The 12,707-nt window shown below is 36.4% G+C and overlaps 1 protein-coding gene across 1 annotated transcript in view; it reads right to left on the bottom strand.

Annotated features, from left to right (window-relative positions):
• LOC136031983 (transmembrane GTPase Marf-like) overlaps positions 1–12,707 on the bottom strand; it is a 503,142-nt gene that overhangs the window by 135,903 nt on the left and 354,532 nt on the right. The gene's annotated exons all lie outside the window — the stretch shown is intronic.

Raw genomic sequence — 12,707 nt, 5'->3', positions numbered from 1 at the left:
TTATATATTAGTCTTTAAATGTGTTAATCATGGTACTACTGAATTGGAGACTGAGATTTTCCGTCAAGATATTTCACAAAAAAATGACTAGGCATCTACGTACTTGAGTCTTTCTTCAAGTAAAGAAAAAACGAAGTTTATCACTACCAGAAAAAGCAACGCTGCTAGTTAGCTGCCCTAGCGACACCATATATAAGATCAGCCCATTTTGAGTCGTAATCTCCCGGGAAAAAGGCTATAGACACGCTGATATCCGTTTTGAAAACCGAATCAGTACTGTTGTGGTGTTGTGGGTATAATCTCATATTGGTAATGTGGGACCCAGAGTTGGAACTCAGCTGCAGCAAAACACTGCGGTTCACGAGATTAGATTCCGGTAATGAGATTTTATGAAAGTGTTTCCATACCAATTTAAACAAGAAGGAGAAAGATTAACCACTAATAGATGAACGTATTTGTGGACCCATTTTGTTTAATTCGTCACTGCAGTGGAGTGACGAATAAGATCAAAACACTTCATGGTAGTTGACTAACAGAAGAACGAGCTCGCCAAGTGGACAGTAGTACTGCTACTTTTCAGACATCTCTACTGATACGGGTCATGGGAATAAAGACTCGAACATGAGCTTATAGTATGTCAATCTATCCCCCGCCATGGTAAGGTTTGTAGTTTTTGAAATAGATCACTTTGTCAATTGGGATCCTTCACTTATTGAATGACACGAACGTAGGCTGTCTTCCAAACACTAGAGAACACTTTCTAGGAAAGATACACTTGTAGCCAATCATTTGCGTTCTGCCTATGGTAAAGCTAAATCTTTTTTTTAACGAGTTGAACTAAAGCAGCATGAAGCCCCAGTTTTTACTTGTTTTATTCGTGTTTTCTTTGTTGAAAATGGTAAACGTGTCTATACAGTCTTTGACTTCGACGGAAGGTTATCAGAAGCTGAGACGAAATGTCAATCAACAACGACTTAAGAGCTCGTTGAGAGTTAAGAGAACGTCACTAGTAATATCATGAAATAGGCTATTAAATGGGAGGCTTCCAAAAGGGTTTAAGTCAATACCAACAGGCAGAATCATTTTTAATGGATGGGACAGGAGACATGCTTTCAAACATTTGCTAGGAGGGGGGAACTTGAAAAACATATCCTTCGCAAAAATGTATGTTTCTTCCGAACATTACAAAATTTGGCATTTTTAATTGTTTTAGTCGCCCAAGGAAGCGAGGCAAATGCCTAGTGCTCCCTTTGCGTGAGGCTTGTGGCCTAAAACTTGCTCATTTTTGACACTGAATAAGTTTCAAAAGAAGGAAAGGGTTTTTTTTAACATATCAGAGGCAACGCTATAGCCTTGCCTATAGTAAAGAGCCAAAAGGCTTCAATGTTTTAATTTTTGTTTACTTTTCTTTTCCAGAGGCTCTTCATATGGAAGGGGTGCTCGTATGAAATTCAGAGGGGGGCTGATTTGATTTGAAATTGAAACTTCTAGCTCCCTTTTTAAGAGTCAAAAGTGATCGGAGGGGAACCAGCCTACGCCCTTTTTACCTCAAATCTTTCTGATCAAAATTTTGGTATAGGGATTTTGTTCGAAAATATTCCGAAGGTCAGATAACTATGGTTCCATGTTTGATAACTCCCTCCCAGACCTTGGGGAAAGTGTTGTAAATTGTGCAGGTTGACCATTTTTAACTGATAAGGTTTTTATGGAAGGGTTGGTCTTATAAACTTTGGAGGGGAATCAGTCTATTGGAAATCAGAAGTTCTAGTGTTCTTGCTAAAAGTCATAAGAGATCGAAAGGCAACCAGTCCCTCCACGCCCTTTTTCCCTCAATTGCATCCGATCAAAATTTTGATATATCCATTTTGTTCAAATAGATCAGAGGTCAAATAGCAATGTCTCTGAGGGTGACATACCTCTCCTCCCAGTCTCTGAGGTAAGTGATGGGTTCTGCCCATTTTTAACGTATAAGCATTTTTGTTGGAAAAGAGATCATGTTTGATATAGGTCTCCAAAAAGGTCTAGGGTATTAAGATGAAACTTGATGTGTCTGCCGGTTGTGAATAGGGTATCTATCTTCTTTAAAATAGCTGTAAAATCAAATAACTATACCTCCAGAGATGACTTAACTCCCATAGCTCCTGTGGCAAGGATTTTAAGTTGTATAAGTAACACATTGTTTATGTACAAGGTCAGTTATTGGGAAAATGGGACAAGTTTGATCCTAAGTCTCTAAAAATGCTAAGAATATTAAGGTAAAACTTTTCGAAAGTTTTGAGGGGTGTGTCAGACAGACGCCAAAATAGCAGTTGTAGTTGGGTGACAGTTTAGGCGGACTAGGGCACAAAACTACGACTTTAATTGATTTAAAAGTATCAATAACTGTATTTTAGGCTTCCCAGGTGCAAAAGAAGTAATCCCAAACAGTGGCAGTACTGGATTCAACCAGGCTGATTTGGTTTATATGTAATGAAATTAGGCTATGTTTGGTTATCTTTAATTGTGTATCAGCTATAATGAAGGGGTGTGAGTCATTGTTAAGGAGGGGGTAGTGTAAATTCCTACAAAAGTACATTTTAATGGACAAACTACTTACTCTTCCTTAGGCTTCAGATAGATGTTGAAAGTGGTAGGGGGAATAGGAATTTATTAAAATGTTTCTCTATACAGCTAAAATGTTACATTCCGATAGCTAAAAGCATCTTGATGGAAAAGGCTTGGGGTGGCAAATACTGCTAGGAACTTAGTTTTCAGCAATTTTAAATGGTAATATTTTTCTATTTATATGAAGTACTTCATTTTATTTAAACGAATGTGTGTAATGTATTTATTGATAAGAAAATCCTAGTGTATAGGTTGTGTTGGCTTCAGTTATGTAGAAGATCAAAAGTCTCATAGAATTTGCATCCATACAAACAAAAACTTCTTTTCATCCAACCCAAATTCTTCACTAGTAACATTAACAAGGACTTCACCAAAATTACTATTCATCGCCAATTTCTTAAGCATATTCAAATTTTATCCAAAATTGAAATTGCAAATTTAAACATAGGACTGTACTAACCAACACAATTACTGATTTACGCATTGTAAAAGCAATTAACCAGGGATTTAAGGGACTGGTACCTCAAATTATATATTTTGTTAGGCTTGGGCATGATTTGGAAAACAATCAGAAATTAAATAAAAAAAAAGAGACAGAAGGACAGAATATTCTTTGCATGAAAGAATATTCTGCTCCCTACTCTTTACTGTGAAGTTTGGCTTTTTTCCGAATTTTAAAGAAAATATACAATTGGAAAAAAAAAAATTTTTCAAAGTACTAAAATTTTTTTGTTTAATGAGCAAAGTGTTGAGAAGGGGGCAGTCCCCTTTATAAACAAAGTAATTTATAACTTGCTCCTTATTTTAGTTGAAAAACCTTTTTTATTTGTTCAATTTCATGTCGTGAAACTGTAAAGTTTCATGAATACAATGCTTTTAGCAGCGCAGAAAAAAACTATTGATATTTCACTGATCTCTATTTGAATTTCGATGCAAATTCTAACAGTTCATGGTAATAAACTGTAAGTAATGAGAGACCCGGCTCAATAGTAACCGAAACTCTAAAAAATGGAATTTTGATACCAATAGATATGTCAAAAGAATTGGCTTATTATGCTGATTCCAAATATATAAGTTTCGTTAAGTATAGTCTTACCATCAAAAGCTACGAGCCTGAGAAAATTTGTCTGATTTTCGAAAAAAGGGGGAAAGACCCCCTAGAAGTCATAGAATTTAAATGAAAAACACATCTTCAGATTCAGCTTATCAAAGAACCATACTGTACAGGTTTCGATCTCATATCTGCGAAAATGTGGAATTTTGTAGTTTTTTCAAAAGAAAGATCACGGATGCGTGTTTATTTGCTTATTTGTTTTTTTCCCTGGGGTGATCGTATCGACCCAATGGGCCTAGAACGTCGGAAGATGGTTCATTCTAGTTCTAGTCCCCTTTTTAAGTGACCAACAAAATTGGACCACTTTTTTCCCAAAATCGTCCGATTTTGAGACAGCTTTTTTTTTCAGTATAGTTGAAAGGCCACACGACTATGTCTTTGGATACAAATGACCCCCTAAAGCCTCTGGAGAAAGGTTTTAAGTTATAAAATTTGACCATTGTTTTATTTTATATTGGGAAGTATGCATATTTAGTTGGGTGGGAGGGGAGGACGAATTTTCTGCTGGGAGAATTTTCAATGGAGAGAGAAGTTTCCAGGGGGTGAACTTTTCAGTGTAAATTTTACACTGGGTGATTTTGCCAGAATTCCTGTACGGACTTCATATGTATTACTTTCTCTTTACCGATTCAGTTTTACGTGTGCAGGTGTTAAGGTTAACTTAATACTTTTTTAACTTGACAGCTTTTTTAAAAGTACCAAAAAAACTTTAATGTTAAGAGCGAGGTGTTGAGGTAGGGGACAATCCCCTTCATATACGTAATAATTTAACTTAGAGACTACATGATTTAATGAACATATTTTTAGAATTCAATCGACTAAAGAGATAACCACGCCCCTTTTCACAGAAGGAGGGTGGTTTGACAGTAATGCAAACAATGATCATTGAGGATGGGTTTCTTGTACGTTGAAAATTCAAGATTAGGAATAATTTTTAGAATTAAAAAATCCAAGAAATCAAGCTTCCATGAATTCTCCACCAACATAAATTGAATATTTCAATCAAAAGTGTTTAAATGCACCAAACAGTTGGTCAGAGAATTGTACCCATGTTCCCAAGTGGACAAAATATCTTCAAAAAACCGGGGGCTTGCCACTTATTTACCCCACCTACCTGCCACAGGAAAATACCTATATTTACTTCAAATTTTATATGCACATACCTACAGTCAACCAGTCCTTAAACATGAAAATTAGAAGTGTAAACTTCTATGGGGAAGGGGATGGCGCTAATAGATTTCAGAATTTCTCAAGTCAGAGATTTCCAGAACTGCAAATAGCTAGCACCTAGACTTTTAATGTAAGAGGCTAGTTATTTCATGGGGAAAGCCCCTTTGTACGCAGATACCTGTCTACCAAAATTCAAGTGAAACACAGTACTTTCGACAATTTGATCATTTACCTACCAAGCTACCGTAGAGGTTGCCAACCTCAGACAATTAGTTTCAGGCAAATCAATCCAAAAATTACTGAAGTCGCAAATTTTATCCAACACACTGTATTTTACCGCCCGTTGGCTTGGTAGCATCGCTACCTCGCACCTTGGATCAGAACCTTCCCTCGATAGCCTATGTGTTTCCTTGTAATTAGATTTCCTTAGGATTTAGCTGTTATAATTCGAAGCATAAAGACGGTTTGTAAGTCCATCAGTCCCTCCCTCCATCCAAAGCCTGTAATACCCTTATTTTATTGATGTCTCTACAATAATTGCATATTTAAATCCTAGTATTGAAATATTTCTGGCTGAAGAAAACGACAAGAATTGCATTCGGTTCTTGCGATATAATAATTGTATACCATATTTTCAATAATTTTAATTAGAGTTTTTAACACATTTAAACTGTTTATTAAGAAAGCCTCCATATAATAAAGGAAATTTTTCCTTCAACACTCGCTCAAATTGTCGACTCGACCCTCAAGCCGTTCCAGTGAGATTACCTTGCATCTCAATTGTGGAAAAGAATTCCCAACGTGGCTTATAGTCCAAATACTTTTAGGCGGATCAGGGAAAGTATTCAGTTTAGATATCCCTCCACCAAATAATAGATTAAGTCCTCTTCTATCGTGTGGACCCACTACATGTTTCTATGACCTATATGAAGTGGTAGGAAAAAATAACGTATTACTTATGGTCAATTGGTGAATTATTATATGATTGATTAGATCAAATAATTGCACCAGTAAGCTAGAAGAATCGCTTCAGAATCTGCTTGGTTTACTTCCACATCTTACACAAGCTAATTTCTGCTTGTTTTAAATGTCAAATTCGCAATGCTCCTTTTCATATAAACAACTTTGTATTTTTTCAAAGTAGCGAAAGTGTAAAAAGCGGCCTTGAAAGTTAAAAGACAAAAATTTCTCAATATATAAATAGTCTTATAACTCATTTTAAACCTGGATCCCTTGCTTGACTAAGCTTCGTATATATTTACGATTTTTGCAAGCCCTTTCAAATGTAAAATTCTCTTCTAATTTTACTTAATGGTGTTCCAAGTTTTAAAGTATTTATTTCTACCTTAGTCAGGGGCGTTGTTTGTAGGGGGCAAGGGGAGGTAGTTATCCCCCCCCCAATAATTTGGAGAAAAATGTATTATATAGCCCATTTCCCTTGACTATCCGGATATGGACTTCTCTTGCTTCTCCCCCCAATAAAAACGATGCAAATTCACCCCTGAACTTAATATGTTAGTAAGGTAGACAACCATAAAGAACAAGCACAAATTACGTTTGCCAATGCCCATTTTAGCTGAAACAATATCTTCATTACATTTACATTTACAGTCCTTCTTCTCCAAAAGTGCAAAATCGTGACCCTTATAGTGCTGCATTAAATCGATGCCCGATGTAATGATTTCCGCTTTTGAACTAATTAAAATAGGTATTTTAAAACATTACTATCCATCTTTTGATGTTGAAACATTATTCAGAAAATCCATAATAATAAGCAACTGTTATTTGGTAATCCGTCATTTTATTCAATTGAAAATAATTTTTATATATTTAAGCATGATGGGAACTGATCCAGGTTTCACAGTAGACTACATCTCTTTAGTTAATTAAATAAAAAAAAAATAATTGAAAGGAGCGACATTAAAACTTAAAACAAACAGAAATTATTCCGTATATAAAAGGGGTTGTCCCTTTCTCAATACCTCACTTTTTACGCTAAAGTATTTTTATTGTTTTAAAAAGTGGAGTTGTGAGAAAGAGTCAAACTTTAGCATAAAGAGTGAGGCGTTGAGAAAGGGAAACCGCTTTCATAGGTGGAATAATTTCTGTTCATTTTAAGTTTTAATGTCGCTCCTTACTTTAAATTAAAAAAACTTGTTTTTTAATTTAATTTCTATAAATTTTTCAACCAATGCAGATTTGAGTTATGTTCACCGTACATGAAAAATAAAAAAAAAAATTGTGGATTAATTTTGGCTGGTTTTTGGATATGAAGAAGTTGACCCCTCCTCAATACCTTGCTCTTTACGCTAAAGCTGTTACCACTTTTAAAAAGGCTTCCTATTCTAATTAAACGGCCCCCGTGTTTCAATATTAGTAAACAGTCAAACTTTAGCGTAAAAAGAAGGGTATCGAGGAGAGAGCAACCCTTCATATATGACATAATTTATGTTTGTTTTTCAAATAATGCCGGTAAATATGGCTCACTCTCTATGAAACTCTTTAATGTCACCTCTTTAATGTCGCTCCTTACTTTAAATTAAAAAAAACTTGTTTTTTTTTAATTTAATTTCTATACATTTTTCAACCAATGCAGATTTGAGTTATGAAAAAAAAAATTGTGGATTAATTTTGGCTGGTTTATTCTGGATATGAAGAAGTTGACCCCTCCTCAATACCTTGCTCTTTACGCTAAAGCTGTTAGCACTTTTAAAAAGGCTTCCTATTCTAATTAAACGGCCCCCGTGTTTCAATATTAGTAAAGTCAAACTTCAGCATAAAAAGAAGGGTATTGAGGAGAGAGCAACCCTTCATATATGACATAATTCATGTTTGTTTTTCAAATAATGCCGGTAAATATGGCTCACCCTCTATGAAACACACCCATCCCTTCACGCAAAACTCCTCCGTTGAAATCTCATCCAACATAAAGGGCGCCCATGTCAAATTCCCTCCAGACAGTTCCATCCTCGCTGAGAATCCACCCTTTATAAAATTGCTTGTGGACGATTCACCCCGAAAAATTCTCCTTAACATTTTTTTTTTATTTGAACAATAATTTAATCTCTAATTGATTTTTCGATCCCTCCAGAAATGCCCCCCTTCCGTGGAAATTATTTCCCAGAAAGCAAAACACGTGGAAGAAAGCCCTGGTTAATTCCCCGGAACATCTGGAACTTTTAATTTCCGTTCGAATCAGCCCTCTTGCGATATTCTAGGACCACTGGGTCGATACGATCACCTCTGGGAAGAAAAAAATTAAATAAACAAGCAACCGTGATCTTTTTTCTGGCAAAAAATGCAAAATTCCGCATTTTTTCAGGTAGGAGCTTAAAATATCTATCGTAGGGTTCTCTGATACGCTGAATCTGATAGTTTGATGTTCATTAGGATTCTAGGACTTGTAGGAGGTGTTTTTCCATTTTTTCCAAAATAAGGCAAATATTCTCAGGCTCGTAACTTTTTGATGGGTAGCACTAAACTTGATGAAAATTATATATTTAAAATTGGAATGGAAATTCGATTTTTTTTAATGCATCTATTGGTATCAAAATTCCGTTTTTTGAGTTTCGGTTACTATGTAGCCGGGTCGATCCCTATTTGCACTTCGTTACCACGAACTGTTTGATAGATCCCTCAAAAGATTTAAGTTTTGATGCTTAATCAAAATAGGTAAAATTCATGGTGTTTAATGTCGTCTATCAATAGTAACGAGCCTGAGAGAATTTTTCTAATTTTTGAAAAAGGGGGGAAACGTCCTTAAGAAATCAAGTGATATTAATGAAAATCATACCGTGAGCTTAAGAATATCAGGGAGTCCTACTGTAAAGGTTTCAAGCCCCTATTTACAAAAACGTGGAGATTTGTATTGTTTGCCAGAAGCAAGATCACGGATGTGTGTTATTTTTTTTTTAAGAGTGATCGTATCGAACCAGTGATCCTAGAAGATCGGAAGAGGGCTCATTTGATTGGAAATCAAAAGTTCTAGTGTTTTTTTTTTAAGTAGCCAAAAACACTGGAGGGCAGCTAACCCCCTTCCACCCCCTTTTTTACCCAAAATTTTCCGATCAAAATTTTTAAATAGCCATTTTCTTTAGCATGGTCGAAAGATCTAACAACTATGTCTTAGAGGTTTTCTTGACCCCCCCCCCTGGAGGGCTGCAAGTCATGTACTTTGCACATTTCTTTCATAGAGTATTGGCTATTGGAAAGTATAAGCATATATTTGGAGGTGGAAGGGTCTTGTGGGGGTGCATTCGCGGGAGGATCTTCCAATGGAGGAGTTTTCGTGGGGGAAGGAAATTTTCCAAGAGGAAGGAGTTGGGTTTTTTCAGCATCAATTAAAAAAATATCAGAAATTAAATAAAAAAGCTGCTGCAACTGGAAGTAAGGAGCAACATTAAAACTTAAACAGAGCATAAATTATTACGTATATGAGGGGGTTGCCCCCTCCTCAGTACCTCGCTCCTCAGTAAGCTTATTATTCGAATTAAATGATCCTTGTGTATCAGGAGTCATTCTTAAACAGTTGGAAAAAAAGTTAAACTTACCTTGTTGCGTCATTGATTGGAAACGCCTTTAACGGGTCTTGTCAAAGACGTTTGACAAGAAGTCAAACGTCTTTAATTGGAAACGCCTAAAAAATACCTCGCTGGGTCTTTGATTGGAAAGGCCTTGTCTTATATTGACCAATTCTCGTCATTTGTGTCGATCGATGGTATGACATCAAAATTGCCGTTAAGATCCAGAGGCAATCATTCGGAATATTTTCTTATCTAATTTCTGTTCCTTATAACTTTTGACCCTGTTCATTACTTTCGTCCCAGGTAAGGCCTTATCTCCTGATTTGAATGAGGTATCCCAGCGTCTTTAAAAGCAATTTTGTCCTAGGGAAAAAATTTTGGGTACACAGCCAAATCTTACTTGTTCTTCTCAAGTGTTGTACCCGTCTCAACCTCGTATGTTAGTCGATTTTTTTTCACTGTTCCATATGTACTTGCTTTGAAAAGGTTTCGTGGGCTTTTTTCCTTGAACTCTAATTATTTTTCTATTGTGCTTAGAAATTTCTTGCCTTTTTTTCCACTCTTAGTCAAAGTTTGACTGACGCTCCATGCACGTAACCTTTTCTCTTGCTGTAGGTATGTTCATATTCTCTTTTCGGGCTTCAGTTGAATAATCCCGAACTACTGAACCATCAAACAAAAATAAATCAAATACGAAGGTAAACAGATTTTGAAGGCGAGTTGCTAAGCTACGAGTCCAGTCTCTTTAAACCTGGTTTAATTTAAACTTGACTTAAACCTATTGCTCGGCAGCGTCAGCAGCGCAGAGGGAACCAGACGTCAGTACCGTTAGTCATCTCCAGAGTGGCCTTTTTGGGTAAGGGTAGGAGCTTCGTTAGGATTAATGCCCCACGCTGTAAGTCTATCACGGATGATATCCACCCATCTCATATGTGGCCTACCTCTGGGGCATTTCCAGCCGTTTGCAGTTGGTCGAATATAAGACGAAGTGGAATATAAGTTGGGCAGGTGCTACAGTGGGTTGGCAAAGTAAATGACCATGCCAACCCAGCGAGAGGGACTCGAGCTGTTCGGACAGGGATGGTAATTTAAAAGACTGGAGGATACCGATGTTCCATACCGTCTGGAGCCACCTAACGTGTTCAATTTTTTGGAGGTGTTTTGTCTTGACAGCATCAACTTTTCAGAGGGAATCATCCTTGGGCGGTCCAGGGTCGAGAAGGGGTTTAGAATGATATATCCGAGGCTGAATTTCTAGTTCCATTCGTAGCAATAGAAGCTTTAGGAGGAGGGCTGCCAGCTCAACTATCCCTATGTGCATTTGGTTCTCCAGTGGCTAGCCAGATATCCAGTCTTAAACTGAATTGAGCGCACAAGAACTGGATAAGACCAAAATAAACTACTTAAATGACTTCGCAAAAAGAAGGGTTAGATGTGAACGATCAGACAAAACAAATCATGTGCGACCATACGCAGGTTTTTGAAGCATGCCTTACTACCAGTCCAGTCTTTTTAAACCTGGTTTAATTTAAACGACTTTATTTAAAAACGAAATCAAAAGGATTAAAATTAACGACAAAATAAAACGAGTATATTCTATTTACATGCGAATTCAGTTTTTGGTATCTTTACGGATATAATACTGACGCCAGTGTCTGACCATTTCCCAGTTTTAATCAAATTCCAAGAGAATGCTCCACCACGGAAGAGGAAAGACCAAGTGTTTACCCAAGAACTGAAAAGTGAGAATATTCAGAGATTTAGAGAAGAAATAAGTGTAGTCTCATGGGTAACAGTTTTTGAACAGATAGATCCATCGATAGCTTTTGAAAAGTTTAGCACTATAGTGGCAGATATTGAAAAAACTACGATCTAAACTAAACCAATAAATCCAAGAAAACCACGGATGTGCCAAGAACTCCTTACAATGCTAACTTTAAGAAATGGAAATGTACTCAGATTTTCTGAGATTTTCGGGTGATGACAGCGGAAGCATTTCATTGACCAGAGAAATAAAACTAATTCATTAAAAAGAAAGAAAGTAAAAGCATTCTACAGGACAAAGTTTGAAGAGAAAGCAGGTGCTCCGAAAGGTACGTGGGACATAATTAATGGAATAGTAAAAGGAGAAAGAAAGCCACATAAATATAGTCTTGAAGTCAATGGTAAAGTGATGAAAGAATTCATGCTGAAATATCGTCTGATACTTATGTGCCAATACAAACTTTGGTGGAAGACCGTAATGATGGACGTGAAATGATACTTGAACCTTGCATTGAGTTAAAAGTGAAAAAAGTGATAAGTTCAATTCGTTTTAATAGTGCAGGTATTGATGGCCTTAACCTCAAAACCTTTAAAGTGGCAGCAAGTTGTCTTCTTCCTTGTATTGTTTTTCTTATTAACCTTTCAATGGAGCACGGAGATTCCCCTGATTCACTGAAAATAGCGAAATTAATACCGCTACCAAAAACTGGCACTCCAAAGGATCTTTCCAACTGGAGACCCATCTTAGTCCTACCGCTCCTTTCAAAGATTTATGAAAAAATAATTCATAAATGGTTATACGATCACCTTACAAAGAATGGATTTGTAGCTGAACCACAGTTTGGCTTTTGTAAAAACCACTCAACGGTTCATGCTGTGCAACATCTGATAAATGCTGTGAATGATGCTCTTGAAAAGGGACTATATGTTTTATCTATTTTTATTGATTTTGAAAAAGCTTTTAATACAGTGGTTTTTAGTACACTTTTAAATAGGTTGAGTTGTCTTGGAGTTCGTGGAACATGTCTTAAATGGTTTGAATCTTACCTGAGAGGAAGAAAATTGAGCGTGTTCATAGAGCATAAAAATTTGAGTATTGTTGACATAACATGCGGTGTGCCACAAGGTTCGGTTTTAGGGCCCTTGTTGTATTTGATTTATGTTGATTCTATGAGACTTTATGTAGTAAGGGTTCTGACATTATTTGCGGATGACACTGCCATTTTAGCTACTGGCAAGACAGTACAGGAATTAGTAGATAATGCAAATAATGCGCTCCGAGGTCTACATTCATTTGTATCCGAGAACTTATTTGCTGTGAATGCTAAAAAGACTAACTACATGATATTCAAAAGAGCTGGAGCACACGGAGAGTTGCTGCAGCCAATCACATTTAATGGAGTGAAAATTGAACGAATATAAGAAGCACATTATCTGGGATTTGTAATTACAACTCCATATATCTGGTTATCTGGGTTATTTGGGATTTTGTTGTAATAACTCCATGCGTATACTACGGTTGTTCACTTTGG

This window comes from Artemia franciscana, chromosome 10 (assembly GCF_032884065.1).
Source record: "Artemia franciscana chromosome 10, ASM3288406v1, whole genome shotgun sequence".
NCBI lineage: Eukaryota > Metazoa > Arthropoda > Branchiopoda > Anostraca > Artemiidae > Artemia > Artemia franciscana.
This window is presented reverse-complemented; position numbering and strand designations above follow the sequence as displayed.